The following is a 20,725-nucleotide window of genomic DNA, read 5'->3' on the forward strand; positions in this document are numbered from 1 at the left end:
TTCTATATACATTTTAGAATAATCTTAGAAAATTTTACAATGGTCTTTGAATTTTGATTGGGTTAGCATTGAATATAGAGATCAAAGATATAATTAATATCCATACAATTTTGAATCATCTATGAATAGTTGTAATCACTTTGAATTTTCTACAGACATAATCATATATATAATAATGAAATTTTATTTCTTCTACTCCAATCTTGCCTGTTCCTTGTCTTATCCTATTATACTGGCTAAAGTCTCTAGAACAAAGTATTTTGAATGGAAATGGAAATAGAAGGTGTCCTTGTCTTTTCCCTCAATTTCAAAGAGAAAATGTTCAACATATTCATAATGCTTGCTGAAAGGGCTTTCAGATCCTGTTTAACAGATTAGGATCTATCATTCTATTCATAGCTTACTAAGTCATTTTTATTATTTTTGTGTATTTTGAGATTTATCAAATACTTGATTTTTTATCTGGTAATATGATTATAAAATGTTGTTTATTTATTGTGTTATTTTGTGTTATTGTTATTTACAAGAATAAATTTACTTTCAGCAGTGTGTAGAATAATTTAAATAATTGAATTAATTTGTAATATTTTCAAATCTATGTTAATTCGTGGGACTATTATGCAATTTTAAGATGTTTTGTTGCCAGAGTTATACTTGACTAAAATAGTATTTGAACCTTGCCTTTTATTTTGTTAACCTCTGGTATATACAAAGATTTCCTACAAATGAATTTGGAAAAAGGCGAGGACTTGAATGGATATTACACATAAGATTTCTCAATGACTATAAATATAAGAAAAACTGGTCAACTTCATTAGTTAGTAGGTGAGTACAAATTAAAATCATAATGATATATTTATGATATACTACCAGAATGGCTAAAATTAAAAGGGCAGAAAACACTGTTAGCATAGATTTGGAGCAACTGTAATTCTCACCATACTGTGGAGTTTAAGTTTGTGCAACCAACTTCCAGAATTAGTGGTATCTACCAAAGCTGAATATATGCATACCTCAAACCTAAGTAATTTCTACACAGTATAGTCCCTGACAAAATGCTTACATTTCTTACCAAATACATGTACTAAAATGATTGCAGCAGCAATATTCACAAAAGACAAAAATCATAAACACCCAAATGTCTAGCCTATCAGTATTACAAAGGATTAAAAAGTTGTGGCATATTTAGTCAATGAAATACAATGCAGTAAAAATACAGTGCTGTATTGGTACATGCAACCACATAAATGAATCTCACAAAGATAACATTGAATAAATATTAGCAAAAACAAAAGAAATAATGCTGTATGATTTTATTTATATATAGTTCAAAAAATCATAATAATGGTTACAAGGGACAGGTATAAGTAGTATGTGGAAATGAAATTGAGAATCATTCTGGAATGTTTCTTATGTTCTTTCCTTGATCAAGATGTGTTCACTTTGTAATAATTGATTAAGCTGCACCTTCATGAACTATTTTATATAGACTATTTTTTAAAATGAAAGCTTTCATAAAAATCTAGATTCTATTGAAGATTCAAAATACTTTGCAATCATGGGGCTCAATGCATAGAAAATTGATCAACTGGAGCTCAGCAGTTGTTTTTTCTTCAGATGTGGCATGTGCAGTAAAATGTGCACCACTCTTTTATTACTGCATATAGACCTTAGCTAAATGTTTGTTGACATTCATCATTGCATTTCTGCAATTGTTTTTCTTATACCTGATCCACTCAGTCATTCATATCACCTGCTCGTACTTGAATATGCATGAGATTTTTCTTGGACCCTAAAATATTTATAGAATTTGCCTTAGACAAATAGAGGTTCACTTCCTCTATTGAGACCTGAAAAAAATCATAAAGGAAGCATATGAATGTGTATAGATTTATAGGTGACAGACAGGAAGTTAATGGAATTTCCCCCTGGGCCCTCTGTTTTGTCTTGGAAGTCCAAGCTGTGGGACATTGGGTTGGAGGATTTAAGAATTTGTTGGAAATTTGCTATTGTAATGCAAGAGACAAACAACAAGATACACACAGAATGACCTCTGGGCAGAAGAGAGCCCATTTGAAGTTGAGAAAGACCAGAAGTGTTTAAGGGCACTATTCAAAACATTTATATATCCATCTCCAGAAACAGTCAAGTGCCTATTAGATATGAAGGAAAAGGCCCTGTTGGAAGGCTCCAGACCTGCCATTTTTGTCTCAGTAGAGGTGAGGTAAAGGCAAGGTGCCCCAAAATTTAAAGTTCTTAAGAAGAGAATTTAAAGTTATGAGTCAACATGATAAATTAATTATAGGTACTTGCATATATAAAATACTAGATTTTTGATAGAAACTTAACAGCAGAAATGAGAAAATTAAATATTGGGAGGCTATGAGGGCAGAAGTTAAATATCTTTGCAGTTTTGCTCACATTTAAACAATATTGAAAGATCAGAGAGTCAAAAGTATTTCTTTCAGAATAATCTCCTGGGACAGTTCATCTTTGGATACTACAGAGCCTGATATTAATTGCCACGTTGGGAGAACTGTGTCCCTGGGACCTTTTTGGATTCAGTGTCCTGTGTCCTTGCCAGTGTCTCCTGATTTGCTGATCTTCAGCAATCTTGAATCTCAAATAACAGCCTCAACAACCAATACATGAGCCTTAGACACTGATTTGTCACTTGAAGGTAATAATGGTTTGAACTCTGTGGCTTAAACTTCCTTTTTGTATTAAAATATGATTATTAGTGTGAAAAAATGTGGAAAACTTTTTTTCTTGTAACATATTTACTTCTTTTTATGCTTTGATTTTATTTCTATACCATGCCCATGATTCTTAACTTTTAATGGCAAACTGGTTTAAAGTGACGTTCCTCTGGGTGAGGGGAGATTATATAGTGCACATGTTAAAATTTGCGTCATGGTGAAATAAAATTCTTCTACAAGCCTGAAACAAACATATTCTTACAAATAAGGAGCTGGTTCATGACTGTGAATTGATCTCTCATCGCATTTCTTCGGAGGTATTGTGTGTGAGTGTGTGTTAAAAACACAGGAAAAGTCTTCTTTGATTGGGATGGGTAAATTGGCAATGAGCAGGCTGCATTAAAGAGATTAGAACAAGAGTGACATGTGTCTGGCTTTATCTCATTCCTTTGATAGAAGTAAAATGAGTACAATTTAGTGTAGCTAAATGGGTGGGAATTAACATAAATGAGAGGATCAGAAGACTTATGCATGTATGTATGTCTTTATGGGTATGCGTGTGTATAACTGTGAGTGAATTTATTAGAACTATATATATTTAGTGTATGTTATATTGAATATATCACATACAGCATATATATAACCTGGTTTGTTCCTTAGGGGTCCTTTCATGTTCTCTTTTTACTATTGTGCTCTCCTCACCCTATTTTGAGGGATCGCTCAGTGTCTTCATCCTCTTATGGGGTACCCAGATGCCTCCTCTGACTTTTCCTGTGACTTCATTTCATTTCCATTGAGTTCTGCTAAGTACAATTTTTACATAAGTGAAATAAATATTTACAAAATCAGTGAAAATTACCTTATATATTTTACTTTCATGATTAATTTTCAGAACAAATATTAATGCAATTTCAGGATATACAATTATTATAGGGGAAGAATTTTAGGCTGGAGTAATTTTTGCTGATGCCATGTGGAAAGTGCCTATTTGTCCTAACTATGAGGTAAAGTCAGGAACTTTGGGTATATACTTTGTATCAGTGAACATATTTTAAACTTCTGCATTTATAACTGTTTGGACTTTTAAAAAGCCAATTAAAAATTTTGATCTTTTAGTCTTCTAGAAGATAAACATTCTATGTTGGTTTGATGCCCATGGAGGCAGCTTCTTTGTCTTACTAAAGAGGACTCCTTACCCTGATCACCACTCTTTCCATTCAGAATCAACCACCTCTTCATTCAACACACAAGACCAGGAGCTGACTCCCTTCCCTAACACCACACACCAAAGAAGAGAAGGAGGGTTGCTGTGAATAAACAGCATGAGCTTACATCATCAATATGCTGGTGGACTAAATGAGTCAACCGATCCCTAAAAAAAATATGTCATTGAAAGTATGTGTCCATATAATCAAACATTAAGTTATGAATGTTAATATTATTACTCTCAATAGCCAAATGTTTGCCATTTTACAGGAAAAATAACATCTATAATCTCCAGAAGCTAGCTACCATTCATATAAAGAAAAACCTTTAAAAAATGCCCAACTCAAAATTTACAGTTGAAGAATGAAAATGCTATTTACATTAATTATTTGCATATATTAACCATTACTGAGTTTTTTCACTGAATTTGAACTATTTGTCCTAAGTTATAAATTGATTGAATGTACCTTATTCCTTTGACATTTTCTTTCTCTATTTTTTTGGTGATACATTTTATCTCAGCTTCTACTAGTTATCTGTCAGGAAAACACTGCTTCCACAAAAGCCTTCATGTGTTTCTCTGTATTACATATTTTCTTTAAGGTCTTCCTTTGTGGTTTCTATACCAAAATTTATTCCATGAGTCACTGTAACATCTCTGAGTCAGTGTTTTGATTAAATGTTTATTAAAGGTTGATATTGTGCCCAATGGCCAACACATTACCCTCCCTGAATTCTTGTAATGTCTTGCTCCTGTTCTGAACAGGGTGATGGGCATGACCAACAGCAGTGTCAAGGGAGACATCATCCTGGTGGGCTTCTCTGATCAGCCCCACCTGGAAAAGATACTCTTTGTAGCTGTTTTGATATCCTATCTCCTTACCCTTGTGGGAAATACAGTAATTATTCTGATCTGCTCTGTAGACCCTAAACTCAAGACACCCATGTACTTTTTTCTTACTCACCTCTCCTTAGTTGATATCTGTTTTACCACCAGTATTGTCCCTCAGCTGCTGTGGAACCTAAAAGGACCTGCCAAAACAATCACATTCCTGGGTTGTGTCATCCAGCTCTACATCTCCCTGGCATTGGGCTCCACTGAGTGCGTCCTCCTGGCTGTAATGGCTTTTGATCGCTATGCTGCAGTTTGCAAACCTCTCCACTATACAGCTGTAATGAACCCTCGGCTGTGACAGGCTCTGGCAGGGGTTGCGTGGCTGAGTGGAGTGGGAAACACTCTCATCCAGGGAACTGTCACCCTCCGGCTGCCTCGCTGTGGACACCAGTTGCTCCATCATTTCGTCTGTGAGGTACCCTCCATGATTAAGCTTGCATGTGTGGACATCCATGACAATGAGGTTCAGCTCTTTGTTGCTTCATTGGTCTTACTCCTCTTGCCCTTAATGCTAATATTGCTGTCCTATGGACATATTGCCAAGGTGGTCATAAGGATCAAGTCAGTCCAGGCCTGGTGCAAAGCCCTAGGGACATGTGGATCCCACTTGATAGTAGTGTCCCTCTTCTATGGGACCATCACAGCTGTCTACATCCAGCCCAACAGTTCTTATGCCCATGCTCATGGAAAGTTCATCTCCCTCTTCTATACAGTTGTGACCCCGATCCTCAATCCCCTCATCTATACACTGAGGAATAACGACGTGAAAGGAGCACTGCGAAGATTATTTCACAGAGACTTCACATAAAAAATGAAACAGGCCGGGCGCGGTGGCTCAAGCCTGTAATCCCAGCACTTTGGGAGGCCGAGACGGGCGGATCACGAGGTCAGGAGATCGAGACCATCCTGGCTAACACGGTGAAACCCCGTCTCTACTAAAAAATACAAAAAACTAGCCAGGCGAGGTGGCGGGCGCCTGTAGTCCCAGCTACTCGGGAGGCTGAGGCAGGAGAATGGCGTAAACCAGGGAGGCGGAGCTTGCAGTGAGCCGAGATCCGGCCACTGCACTCCAGCCTGGGCGACAGAGCGAGACTCCGTCTCAAAACAAAACAAAAAAACAAAACAAAAATGAAACAGAGTACACGGCGCTCAACTTTTTTCACAAAGAAACTTTAAAGATCATCTTGTATAATTCTTCACTCAAGAATTTTAGCAGTCTATAAAGGAAGAGATGTAATCTTCTCCATCTGCACTTGGCCTCAGAACTGTCTATCCTCTCCAATCTCTTTCCAGACTTCTTTTGAGCCCATGTAAGGCAATATTCCCCCATACCTTTTAAATCTCCGTGAGTCACATCATTTCTATTTCTTGCTCTCCTTCCCTGTGCTTTTCTTTAGCCTTCCTTCCTTTCTTGCTTTTTTCCTTCCCTTCCTTCCTTTTCCACCTTTTATTTATTCTTTTCCTCTCATTTGTGTGATGTGTTTTACAGCCATTTTCCCGGTGCTTCTACATTATATCTCTTCCCATGAATATTCTAACAATTCCTGAAAACAACTACCTCTAAAATGTGTTTCTCATTTATCACAATAAAAAACTTGCATTTGCTTTGAGGGGAATAGTGGAGAGATTAGACTAGAGAATTCGGATTTTAACTCTACAACTTCCTTTTTGAGTTTGTGTAAATTTCACTGGATTTTTGGACCCAAGTTTACTTCAGAGTAAAAAAAAAAAGAACTTGACTATTATGTTGATTAAGCTATGAAAATATAAATAAAGCACCTGGTAATATGTGATCAATAAAAATCAATTAACATATTTGTGATCTACTTTTTTAGTCATAGTTTTCTTCATATTTTGATCTCGTATATGCTTATTACTTTCAATTGTATCCAGTAAAAATTCTTATGTAGTCTATATTTATCCACTTGTGTTTATATACAAATGGAAAAACAAATATCTGAAAATATAAGAAAAATAAGTCAATCCATGTTTTGTCTTTATAATATGTAAAGAACATGATTTATTCTCTCTACTAAGTTACAGAAGTGTGACACGCTTTCTTTTAATGGTGATAGCAGAGTTGAAGGTGTCGTTTCCAGAAGTACAGATACTTTAGTGTGGCACTAAAAAATATTATTTGAACTTGGAGACACCAGAGTCTATATCCTATCTCCACCATTTATTTACCAGCTGAATAACTCTGGCTAAATAATTTAATAACTCTGAGCCTCAGTTTCTAAAATGGGAACATTTCTAAAATGAGGACAACCTCAAAAAATCAGTGTACTTTAGTAGATAATTAGAAGGCAGACAGTAAGGACTCAGTAAATGTCAGTTATGAGTAATAAACTGTTGATTTTCTCAGTAATAATCATATCAGATTCAGTAGCCTTGAAGGCAAATATACAGATCTTTTCCAGTCATATATTGTATGGATAGTCACTAGTCATTAATACTCAACTAAGTTTGCTTGCAATAATCAAGCAGGTTCTGCTTTTGACATGTGACCAATATGTTTTTAGCTGTTTTATGAAAACATGCTCTTTTGCATAGACAAGCCAATAATAACAAGTCTACTATTATGTAATGATTTTGACTCAACTGTGATCTAATGATTGTTACTCAATTATAGTATATGATTCTTGCTTTGATGTCTGTGGTTCCCCATTCCCAGAGTATAGGGGAAGATGTATTCCTCATATTCACATAAAACTCAATTTCTCAACAAAGATATTCTTATGCAAGTATTATGCAGCACACCTCATGTTTAGTCATCTAGTTTACCTTCCAGCCTATAAGCTGGATTCATCTATGATAGTCCTGATTGGCAAAGTTCTCTTGAAAGCTGTACTAGCATGAACCGTTACTCACCTGTACAATTATTCATTTTAGTGTTTGTTCTTATGTTTAATATTACCACAAGTAATCTCTCTCCCTCTATTATCCTGTTACACTTTTTAAATTTTACAACATACTTGGCCGGGCGAGGTGGTTCATGCCTGTAATCCCAGCACTTTGGGAGGCTGAGGCAGGCAAATTATCTGAGGTCAGGAGTTCAAAACCAGCCTGGCCAACATGGTGAAACTCCGTCTCTACTAAAAATACAAAAAATATCCAGGTTCAGCGGCACACACCTGTAATCCCAGTTACCTGGGAGGCTGAGGCAGGAGAATCACTTGAACCCAGGAGTCGGAGGTTGCAGTGAGCCGAGATCGCACCATTGCACTCCAGCCTGGGCTACAGAGTGAGACTCAGTCTCAAAAACAAACAAATAAACAGTATACTTGCTAAATTACATCAAAATTCAATCAATAAGTTTATATGACATAAAATGAACTGTGATCTCCGCCCTTTAAGAACCGCCCTTTAAATAGAAATGTGCACTAAGAACTGATGTCAACTCATAGATCAACATATCAGTGTATTCATGATTCATTCAATCAGTAATAGTTTATGTAGGTTTATCATCGTGAGTGATTAGAAGATGCTAGCACTGTCAACAAATAATATATAATATTCCTCTAGAAGGTATATCATGACTTATAAAAGAATTAAAAAGCAATTTAAGGTTTTACTAGATGCAAAATAAAACAAGAAGGCAAACATATTGAATGTCTATGTGTTTGAGAAATTCACAGTAAAGAATAGATGGGCTACCAACTACGGAATATCATTTTGAAGGAAGAAATAAAACTATAAACATATGTGGAGTAAAGAAAACTACATTCCAGATGAAAACATCCTGAATATGCTAAGGATAAGAGGTCATTATCTCTGGAAGATAGAAATCAGATCATTGGATTCCAATGACATACATCAGGAATAAAAATAACATGGTACCTTACATTTTTATAGCTAGAATTGTATAATTTTTTCTTTAATTGAGACAGAGTCTTGTTCTGTCTCCCAGGCTGGAGTGCAGTGGTGCGATCTCGGCTCACTGCAACCTCCACCTCCCAGGTTCAAGCGATTCTTCTGCCTCAGCTTCCCAAGTAGCTGGGACTACAGGCGTGTGCCACCACATCTGGCTAATCTTTTTTTTTTTTTTTTTTTTTTTTGTATGTTTAGTAGAGACATGGTTTCGCCATGTTGGCCAGGCTGGTCTCAAGCTTCTGACCTCAGGGGATCCTACCATTTCGGCCTATCAAAATGCTAGGACTACAGGCATGAACCACTGCACCCAGCCAACTATATAAATTTTTAATGAGGAACTTTTCCCAAGATGGCCGAATAGGAACAGCTCTGATCTGCAGCTCTCAGTGAGATCAATGCAGAAGGCAGGAGATTTTTGCATTTCCAACTGAGGGACCTGGCTCATCTCACTGGGACTTGTTAGAGAGTGGGTGCAGCCCACAGAGGGTGAGCCAAAGCTGGGTGGGGCATCATCTCACCCTGGAAGTGCAAGGGGTTGAGGAACTCCCTCCATTAGCCAAGGGAAGCCATGAGGGATTGTGCCATGAGGAATGGTGCACTCAGGCCCAGATACTATGTTTTTCCCATGGTTTTCACAACCCACAGACCAGGAGATTCCTCGGGTGCCTATGTCAAAGGGCCCTGGGCCCTTGACAGTGCAAGCACAAAACTGGGCTGCCAATTAGGCAGACACCGAGCTAGCTGCAGGATTTTATTTTCATAGCCCAGTGGCATCTGGAACACCAACAAGACAGAACCGTTTACTTCCCTGGAAAGGGGGCAGAAGCCAGGGAGCAAAGTGGTCTTGCTCAGCAGATCCCACCCCCAGGAGCCCAACAATCTAACAACCACTGGCTTGAAGTTTTCGCAGTAAGCACAGCAGTCTGAAGCCAACCTGGGACACTATAGTTTGGTGTGGGGAGGGGCATCCGCCATTACTGAGACTTGAGTAGGCAGTTTTCCCTCACAGTGTAAACAATGCCACAGGGAAGATAGAACTGGGCACAGCCCATTGCATTTCACCAAAGCCCCTGTAGGCAGACTGCCTCTCTAGATTCCTTCTCTCTGGGCAGGGCATCTCTGAAAAAAAGGCATTAGCCCCTGTCAGGGGCTTATAGATCAAATTCTCATCTCCCTGGGACAGAGCACCTGGGGAAAGAGGTGCAGCTTCAGCAGACTTAAACGTCCCTGCCTGCCAGCTCTGAAGAGAGCAGTGGATATCCCAGCATAGCGTTCCAGCTATGCTAAGCGACAGACTGTCTCCTCAAGTGGGTACCTGACCCCCATGCCTGCTGACTGGGAGGCACCTCCCAGCAGAGGTCGACAGACACATTATATAGGACAGCTCCAGCTGGCATCTGGCGGGTGCCCATCTAGGACAAAGCTTCCAGAGGAAGGAACAGGCAGCAATCTCTGCTGTTCTGCAGCCTCCACTGTTGTTACCCAGGGAAATAAGGTCTGGAGTGGACCTCCAGCAAACTCCTGCAGATCTGCAGCAGAGGGCCCTGACTGTTAGAAGGAAAACTAACAAACAGAAAGGAATAGCATCAACATCAACAGAAAGGACATCTACTCAGAAACCCCATCCGAAGGTCACCAACATCAAAGACCAAAGGTATAGAAATCCACTAAGATGAGGAAAAACCAGCACAGAAAGGCTGAAAATTCCAAAATCCAGAACACCTCTTCTCCTCCAAGGGATCACAACTCCTTGCCAGCAAGAGAACAAAACTGGATGGAGAATGAGTTTGATGAATTGACAGAAGTAGGCTTCAGAAGGTGGGCAATAACAAACTCCCCCAAGCTAAAGGAGCATGTTCTAACCCAATTCAAGGAAGCTAAGAACCTTGAAAAAAGGTTAGAGGAATTGATAACTAGAATAATCAGTTTGGAGAAGAACATAAATAAACTGATGGAGCTGAAAAACACACCACGAGAACTTCATGAATCATACACAAGCATCAATAGCCAAATCAATCTAGTGGAAAAAAGGATATCAGAGATTGAAGATCAACTTAATGAAATAAAGCATGAAGACAAGATTAGAGAAAAAAGAATGAAAAGTTACAAACAAAGTATCCGAGAAATATGGGAATATGTGAAAAGACCAAATCTACGTGTGATTGGTGTACCTGAAAGTGACGGGGAGAGTGGAACCAAGTTGGAAAACACTCTTCAGGATATTATTCAGGAGACCTTCCCCATCCTAGCAAGACAGGCCAACATTCAAATTCAGGAAATAGAGAAAACACCACAAAGATACTCCTCGAGAAGAGCAACCCCAAGAAACATAATTGTCTGATTCATCAAGGTTGAAATGAAGGAAAAAATTTAAGGACAGCCAGAGAGAAAGGTTGGGTTACCCACAAAAAGAAGCCCATCAGACTAACAACAGATGTCTCTGCAGAAACTCTACAAGCCAGAAGAAAGTGGGCCAATATGCAACATTCTAAAAGAAAAGAATTTTCCACCCAGAATTTCATAACCATCCAAACTAAGCTTCATAAGCAAAGGAGAAATAAAATCCTTTACAGACAAGCAAATGCTGAGAGATTTTGTCACCACCAAGCCTGCCCTGCAAAAACTCCTGAACTCCTCAAGGAAAGGAAAAGCCAGTACCAGCCACTGCAAAAACATAACAAATTGTAAAGACCATTGACACTATGAAGAAACTGCATTAACTAATGGGCAAATAACCAGTTAACATCATAACGACAGGATCAAATTCACACATAACAATATTAACCTTAAACATAAATGGGCTAAAAGGCCCAATTAAAAGACACAGACTGTCAAATTGGAAAAAGAGTCAAGACCCATCTGTGTGCTATATTCAGGAGACCCATCTCATGTGCAAAGACACACATAGGCTCAAAATAAAGGGATGGAGGAATATTTACCAAACAAATAGAAAGCAAAAAAAAAAAAACAAAAAAAAAGCAGGGGTTGCAATCCTAGTCTCTGTTAAAACAGACTTTAAACCTTTAAACCAACAAAGTTTAAAAAGACAGAGAAGGGCATTACATAATGGAAGAGAGATCAATGCAACAAGAAGAGCTAACTATTGTAAACATATATGTACCCAATATAGGAGCACCCAGATTCATAAAGGAAGTTATTAGACCTACAAAGAGACTTAGACTCCTACACAATAATAGTGGGAGATTTTAACACCCAATATCAATATTATACAGATCAATTAGACAGAAGATTAATAAGTATATTGAGGACTTGAACTCAGCTCTGGACGAAGCAGACCTAATAGACATCTACAGAACTCTCCCCCCCAAATCAACAGAACATACATTCTTCTCAGCACCACATAGCACTTATTCTAAAATTGACCACATAATTGGAAGTAAAGCACTCCTCAGCAAATGCAAAAGAATGGAAATCATAACAAAAGTCTCTCAGACCACAGTGCAATCAAAATAGACTTCAATATTAAGAAACTCACTCAAAACTGTGAAACTACATGGAAACTGAACAACCTGCTCCTGAATGACTACTGGGTAAATAACAAAATTAATGCAGAAATAAATAAGTTCTTTGAAACAAATGAGAACAAAGACACAACATACCAGTATCTCTGGGACACAGCTAAAGCAGTGTTTAGAGGGAAATTTATAGCACTAAATGCCCACAGGAGAAAGCAGGACACATCTAAAATTGACACCCTACCATCGTAATTAAAAGAACTAGAGAAGCAAGAGCAAACAATGTCAAAAGCTAGCAGAAGACAAGAAATAACTAAGATCAGAGCAGAAATGAAAGAGATTGAGACACAAGAAACCCTTCAAGGAATCAATTAATCTAGGAGTTGATTTCTTGAAAAGATTAACAAAAGAGATAGACTGCTGGCTAGACAACTAAGAAAAGACAGAAGAATCAAATAGACACAATACAAAATGAAAAAGGGGACATCACCACTGATCCCACAGAAATACAAACTGCCATCAGAGAATACTGTAAACACCTCTATGCAAATGAAGTAGAAAATCTAGAAGAAATGGATAAATTCCTGGACACATATACCCTCTCAAGACTAACCCAGGAAGAAGTCTAATCCCTGAGCAGACCAATAACAAGTTTTGAAATTGAGGCAGTAATTAATAGCCTACCAACGGAAAAAAGCCCAGGACCAGACCGATTTACACCCAAATTGTACCAAAGTCACAAAGAGGAGCTTGTACCATACCTTCTGAAACTATTCCAAACAATAGAAAAAGAGGGACTCCTCTCTAACTCATTCTATGAAGCCAGCATCATCCTGATACCAAAACCTGGCTGAGACACAATGAAAAAAGAAAATTTCAGGCCAATATCCCTGATGAACATCAATGCAAAATTCCTCAATGAAATACTGGCAAACCAAATCCAGCAGCATATCAAAAAGCTTATCCACCACGAGTGAGTTGGCTTCATCCCTGGGATGCAAGGCTGGTTCAACATATGCAAATCAATAAACGTAATCCATCATACAAACATAACCAATAACAAAAACCACATGATTATTTCAATAGATGCAGAAAAGGTCTTTGATAAAATTCAACACCCCTTCATGCTAAAAACTCTCAATAAACTAGGAATCAATGAAACATATCTCAAAATAATAAGAGCTATTTGTGACAAACCCACAGCCAATGTCATACTGAATGGACCAAAAGGACAAAGGGAAAAACTGGAAGCATTCCCTTTGAAAACCAGTGCAAGACAAGGATGCCCTCTCTACAACTCCTGTTCAACACAGTTTTGAAAGTTCTGGCCAGGACAATCAGGCAAGAGAAAGAAGTAAAGGATATTCAGTTAGGAAGAGGGGAAGTCAAATTGTCTCTGTTTGCAGATGATATGATTGTATATGATTGTATATTTAGAAAACCCCGTCACCTCAGCCCAAAATCTCCTTAAGCTGATAAACAACTTCAGCAAAGTCTCAGGATACATAATCAATGTGCAAAATCACAGGCATTTCTATATACCAATAATAGACAAACAGAGATCAAAATCATGAGCAAGCTCCCATTCACAATTGCTACAAAGAGAATAAAATACCTAGGAATACAACTTACAAGGGATGTGAAGGATCTCTTCAGAAAGAACTAAAAACCACTGCTCAAGGAAGTAAGAGAGGATACAAACAATGAAAAAACATTCCATGCTCAAGGATAGGAAGAATCAGTATCGTGAAAATGGCCACACTGCCCAAAGTAATTCATAGATTCAGTGCTATCCCCATCAAGCTACCATCGATTTTCTTCACAGAATTAGAAAAAAACTGCTCTAAATTTCATATGGAACCAAAAAAGAGCCCATATAGCCAAGACAATCATAAGCAAAAAGAACAAAGCTGGACACATCATGCTACCTGACTTCAAACTATACTGCAAGGGTACAGTAACCAAAACAGCATGGTACTGATATCAAAACAGATATATAGACCAATGGAACAGAACAGAGGACTCAGAAATAATGCTACACATCTACAACCATCTGATTTTTGACAAACCTGACAAAAAAGAAAAAATGGGGAAAGGATTCCCCATGTAATAAATGGAAAACTGGCTGGCCATATGTAGGAAACTGAAACTGGACTCCTTCTTATACCTTATACAAAAGTTAACTCAAGATGGATTAAAGACTTAAGACCTAAAACCATAAAAACCTTAGAAGAAAACCTGGGCAATACCATTCAGGACACAGGTATAGGCAAACACTTCATGACTAAAACACCAAAAGCAATGGCAACAAAACCCAAAATTGGCAAATGGGATCTATTTAAACTGAAGAGCTTCTGTGCAAAAGAAACTGTCATCAGAGTTAACAGGCAACCTACAGAATGGGAGAAAATTTTTGCAGTCCATTCATCTGACAAGGACTAATATCCAGCATCTACAAGGAACTGAAAAAAATTTATAAGAAAAAAAAACAACTCCATCAAAAAATGGGCAAAAGATATGAACAGACACTGCTCAAGAGAAGACACTTAAGTGGCCAACAAACATATGAAAAGAAGCTCATCATCCCTGGTCATTAGAGAAATGCAAACCAAAACCACAATGAGATACCATCTCACACCACTAACTGGTGTGAGATCAGCATTCTAACAATGGTGATCATTAAAAAGTCAGGAAACAACAGATGCTAGAGAGGATGTGGAGAAATAGGAATGTTTTTACACTGTTGCTGGAAGAGCAAATTAGTTCAACCATTGTGGAAGACAGTGTGGTGATTCCCCAAGGATCTAGAGCCAGAAATAGCATTTGACCAGCAATCCCATTACTGGGTATATACCCAAAGAATTATAAATCATTCTACTATAAAAATACATGCACACGTATGTTTATTGCAACACCGTTTACAATATGTAAGAGTTGGAACCAACCCAAACGCCCATCAATGATAGACTGGATAAAGAAAATGTGGCACATATACACTATGGAATACTATGCAGCCATAAAAAGAATGAGTTAATGTCCTTTGCAAGGACATGGAGGAAGTTGGAAACGATCATTCTCAGCAAACTAATACAGGAACAGAAAACCAAACACTGCAGGTTCTCACTCATAAGTGGGAATTGAACAATGAGAACACATGGACACAGGGAGGGGAACATCACACACCGGGGTCTGTCAGGGGGTGGGGGGCTAGGGAAGGGATAGCATTAGAAGAAATACCTAATGTAGATGACAGTTTTATGGATGCAGCAAACCACCATGGCATGCGTATACCTATGCAGCAAACCTGCACGTTCTGCACATATACCCCCGAACTTAAAGTATAATAAAAAAAAAAAAAATCCTGATGCTAATTATAATGAATAACAACTCCATAAATATCAAAAAGAATTAAATACAAAATCCCTTTCAGGCAAAGGCAGATGTTAAAAAGCCATTTTTTAAATGTCATTTAATTCATTCTCCTATCTCCTAGACAGAACCAAACTCAACCTTCAAAAGAACTGTCAATGGTCTCCCTATGCAGTCCTCCACTTCTGCCCTAGGAAATCATGACCAAATGACTCATGTCAGCTCAGGTTCTCAGTGCTTCTACAAGGAGAGGGCAGAAATCCACATGTATTAAGAATGTGCAAGTTGAAGCAATAACTCATACGACATTTGGATAATTACCCATTCGTTTTGAATTATTCTGCAATTTTTGTGATAATTTCAAATACGATGAATTCCTTTCACATAATATCAGTATCACAGGAACTTTTCCAGGACACCCATTGTAATTCATCATTAATTGGATGCATGCTCATATATTACACACCTCCCTGCTGTCTGCCTCTCATAGCAGGAGCAGCCATTTCGTTTGCCTGCTGACATGCTTACCCATTTAATTTCCAGAGATGACACAGTGTCAGCGTGACCCAGCCCCCTGTGTGTGCCCTGATGACCTAGTTTAATAAAATCTGGCCTCATGTCAAACAGACCACAGGTTTAATTCCTGGCTACAGCAGCTACATAACAGTACGTGTAAGAGAGTGGTGCATGGAAAACTGCACAGTATTAGGCACTATTTAAAAATGGACAACAAAGAAGCTTATATGGTTTCTATCATCTTAAGACAATTGCCCATGTGACATTTACTGAATCCACCTACCCCTTTATCTCAATAAACAATATACTAAAATTCTGGGCTCTGGATCTATGAATTTAAATATTAAAATGTGTTTGGTCTGTTTTTTCTCTCCTGTGTTTTCTACCTAAGGAAAACGATGAATTAGGGAAAAGATTTAAAAAAAAAAATGAACAAATTCTTGAATAAATGGTAGTGAAAGAAGTAAGTTAGAGAGGCATTCCCGTATAAGGGACCAGCCAAACGAAGGGTCAGGGACATAATACAGCCTGGGAAATAGGGTATCTGGCGACTAGTACATGGGATAGGAGAAAAAATAAGGCTCTGAAGGCTGGTAGAGGCTGGGTTACATTTCTGTGAAATATATGATTTACAGTCCAGAGATTAACAATCTTTTCACTCTACAAACTTTTTAAAAATGTCCAAAACTGTATGAATACCCACATGTTAGTAATTATACTTTTAATATCTGTTGATAAATAGTGAAAAAGGTCATAATGAATTCATCAGTAATTTTAAATAACATTTCATTTTATTCATTAAAAAAAGACATATAAGCCCTCAAACACAATTTTGGTATACAAGGTCTTGTTTATTATATATTAGTCATTATTTTGGATCAACTCAGAGAAAAGTACATAGCCCTTTTTGAATTACTTAAAACTTAACTTTTGTTACTAATAATTGGTTATAAATTAGGGCATGCTTTATTTAAATACACTCAAGCACTGAAAAGGAATAGGTATCTGTGTTCTAGAGCAGGCTGTGGTAAACTGGGAGAACAGGCCAAATCCAAAAGCTTCCTGGTTTTGTAATAGAGTCTTATCAGAACACAGCCAGACACATTAATTTATGGATTATCAAAGGTTACTTTCACACTGCTACGAAGACAGAGATGAGTGGCTGACAGAGCCCATATGACCACAAAGCCCAAAAGATGTATTAACTGGCCATTTAAATTAAAAAAGAAGGAAAAAGGCTTGGCAATCCTGTTTTGTAGTATGGTGAATTATAAAGAATTACTAAATGATATCTTACATTTGCTCATGAAGTTAACCTTTGATTTAATAACGTTGTATATTTGATCACTCATTCTAACACTTGATAGCAAATGACTTTTTATTTCAGCTATTCACAAGAAGGGACATTCACCAGCAGTTAGTAATTAATGATATCTTTTCCATCTTCAATTAAACAGAGAGTTCACAGAATTCCATCTGGGGCCTGTTTTCAAACTATGCACACTTGACAAAAGGAAAAGAGCTCAGATCCAAACAGGACCCGGGTATCAGTGTTTTATAAATCAAAATTTCTCACCCTTAGCCCTATGGACATTTTAGACCAGATAATTATCTGTTGTCAGGGTCTGTCCTCTGCATTTTAGGATGCTCAGTAGTATCTTTGGCCTCAGTGCACTAGATGCTAATAGCATCTCCTTTCCCCCTAAGTTGTGACAAGCAAAAATACCTCCAGACGTTGTCAAATATGCCCTAGAAAGCAAAAGTGCTCCTGGCATAGAAGCACTGCCATAAATCAGGGCATACTGTTATATCAGGAGGCATGTTTTATTACGTAGGAGTAAGCCTACAGAGTCAGTGAGACTAGCAGCAGTCATTCCAGGGCACAAAGCATAGGTGCGCACGTACAAACACAAAAGCACAAGAACATATGCAAACATATTTGATAAAATGTTTTTAGTGTCCTTTTGTTTTGTTTTATTATGCATGGTTTTAAATTTTCATTTTTATAAGAGAAAAGGCCATTTTGACATGTTGAACTATCTTTTTTTTTTTTTGAGATGGAGTCTCTGCCGCCCGGGCTGGAGTGCAGTGGCCGGATCTCAGCTCACTGCAAGCTCCGCCTCCCGGGTTCACGCCATTCTCCTGCCTCAGCCTCCCGAGTAGCTGGGACTACAGGTGCCCGCCACCTCGCCCGGCTATTTTTTTGTATTTTTTAGTAGAGACGGGGTTTCACCGTGTTAGCCAGGATGGTCTCGATCTCCTGACCTCGTGATACACCCGTCTCGGCCTCCCAAAGTGCTGGGATTACAGGCTTGAGCCACCGCGCCCGGCCTGAACTATCTTTTTCAGAGCAATGTTATTTCATTTAAAAATTTTTTGAAGGAAAGATTTTACTTAATTTTATATTATTAAATATTAAGGCATGAGGTAAAATCTGTGGAAATGAGAATGTGAGGTAAATGCTCAGTGATTCCAATTGCATTCACCTCTCCACCATGGCATCTGCTGTTTAGGGAGGCTGGGTTATCCAGTTTCTGGATCTGGTTGTGGGGATGGGATAGTCAGATGGGAATGGCACGAGTTGGAGAAACATGGGTAAGAAAGGGTGACAGGTGAAGTGCTATCTCTGAGGTAGGTTAGAGTCGGACATCTGGTGGAAAGTTGGGGAAGGAAGGAGCCTTAAGGTGATATGGCCTAGGGCTTTCCCAACTACTTTGACAGCCATTTGTTCTGTTATGAAATCCCAATGTCACTTGAACAAGACCCTCAGTGGGCCTCATCTTGGCTCCATTACTTTCTGAAAGTGTTTTCTTCATCTTCTGTTTTGTTCTTGGGTTCAACACCAGATGGTGCCAGGAGACCACAATGCATCCAGCAAATTCTTCCTGTCATATCCAGCCTCCTCTGCCTTACCCAGAGATTCTTGGGTTTTATTGGTGAAATTTCCCCTAATTCCCTTCCTCTGCCAAATCCTCCTATTTCTCTGTTGAAAACAATAGTAATGTCTTCCCTATCATTAAAATCCTTGTGTGCCTTTATAATCCAAACATATTAGATGACTGTACAACGACGATACTTGTCATTTGTTCTGTGACTATCCTTTAATATATTAAAATTTATTTCTTTATAAATAAAAATATATTTCAAGTAATAATAACTGGTTGAGTTTGCCATTTTATATAATTTGGAGAGTTTCTGAGGTCAAGAATTTAGAACTATGGAACTCAACACTGAAAAGCCACCAGTGAGGGCCAGCACATACCCAGAAGTTATTGTTTTGGGAATGGTCTGTCAATTTGGGGTCCGGGGTTTAGTGGATGTGCATGTGGAGGAAGGAGAAAGAGAAAAGAGTTTTGAATAGCTAGAGCCTTCCGTGATTGAGCAAAACAATAGTGTATTTACTGGGCCTTTTACCTTAAGACCTTGGTGAGTTTCTTAGCCTAGATTCTCTAAAAATCAGAGCTCGAGGCAAAAAAGGAAATATTAAGGCTTTATTTGGGACATACAAATAGAGGGCAGCAAAGGTGAGGAAAAAAGGGAACTGAGAGAAGGGAAATATGAAGCAAGGTGAGGTGATGCATTTTCACACTGGCTACCACTTCTTGAGAAACTTTAGAAGGCTGCCTCACAGATGCTTTAATCTGCTCTTGCCACCCTCCTTCATACAAGGTAGGAGGAGGAATCTTGCTTTGGGTGAAAGAAAAAGAAAAGAAAGTATTAAAGTATATCAAAGTAGAAGGAGCTGTGTCAAAGGCTGCTAATATAGTAGGTCAAGTGAGATGAAGATTAAGAACTGACCATTGGATTTAGCAATAAGGAAGTCTTCTGTGACACTAAGAGAGGAGTTTTGCTAGAGAAAATGAAGGCAACAGCCACACTGGAATGGAAGCAAGAGAGAACAGTAGGAGACAACTTAGAGACGGAAAGCATAGAAAACTCATTAATGGTGCTTTGCTGAAGGCAGAAAGAAATGATTCAATAGCTGTAGGGAAAGAGGGGGTCAAGAGAAGGCAGAAAGAGTTTTTTTCTGTAAGATGGATGTAATGGCAGCATGCTTGTATTCCATGGTAATGACCTATAGAGTACGCAAAATTACATAGCAGGAGAGCAAGGGTGAACTCTGAAACAAAGTCTTTAGGTCGGTGAGGGGATGGATCCAGGGCAGCAAAGGATTGATCAGCCTTTGCTAGAACACAAACAGTTCATCAATAGGAACCAGACAGAAAGTAGAATACATGGATATAGAAGTAGCTGGGTGTGTTGAGGTAGCATTGAAATCTGATAGAAATTCCTTTCTGATTTCTCCAATTTTCTCTGAAGTTTTGAAAAGCAGGGGCATCAGCTGGGAGTGAAGAAAAGGAAAGGATGTGCACTTGGATAGAGAAGAGAAGGTGTGAACAGACACCTAGGAAAAGGGAGAGTACAGAAATTATGAAATACAGAAAACTAACGATTTTCTTTTCTGGATTTTCCTTTTGTTTTGTTGCATTTCGTTTTTTTTCAAAGGTTTATCTGGTGATATGTTATGATCCTGGGGGAGGAAGAGCTGAGCTCTACATTTGGCTGGCTCAGTCTGTCATGGTGTTTCCCCATAGGTCTCTTTTTTTTTTTTTCACTATATCTCTAACTATTTTATCATTTTCATCAAATGACTTCTTAAAACAATTGAAATAGTCATTTATAAAAGTCAT

The 20,725-nt window shown here is 38.2% G+C and overlaps 1 pseudogene; it reads left to right on the forward strand.

Moving 5' to 3' along the window:
- The first annotated feature begins 4,681 nt into the window (after positions 1-4,681).
- LOC102130869 (olfactory receptor 2G3-like) lies at positions 4,682-5,608 on the forward strand (annotated as a pseudogene).
- Positions 5,609-20,725: the final 15,117 nt, after the last annotated feature.

This window comes from Macaca fascicularis, chromosome 4, assembly GCF_037993035.2.
Source record: "Macaca fascicularis isolate 582-1 chromosome 4, T2T-MFA8v1.1".
Lineage (NCBI taxonomy): Eukaryota > Metazoa > Chordata > Mammalia > Primates > Cercopithecidae > Macaca > Macaca fascicularis.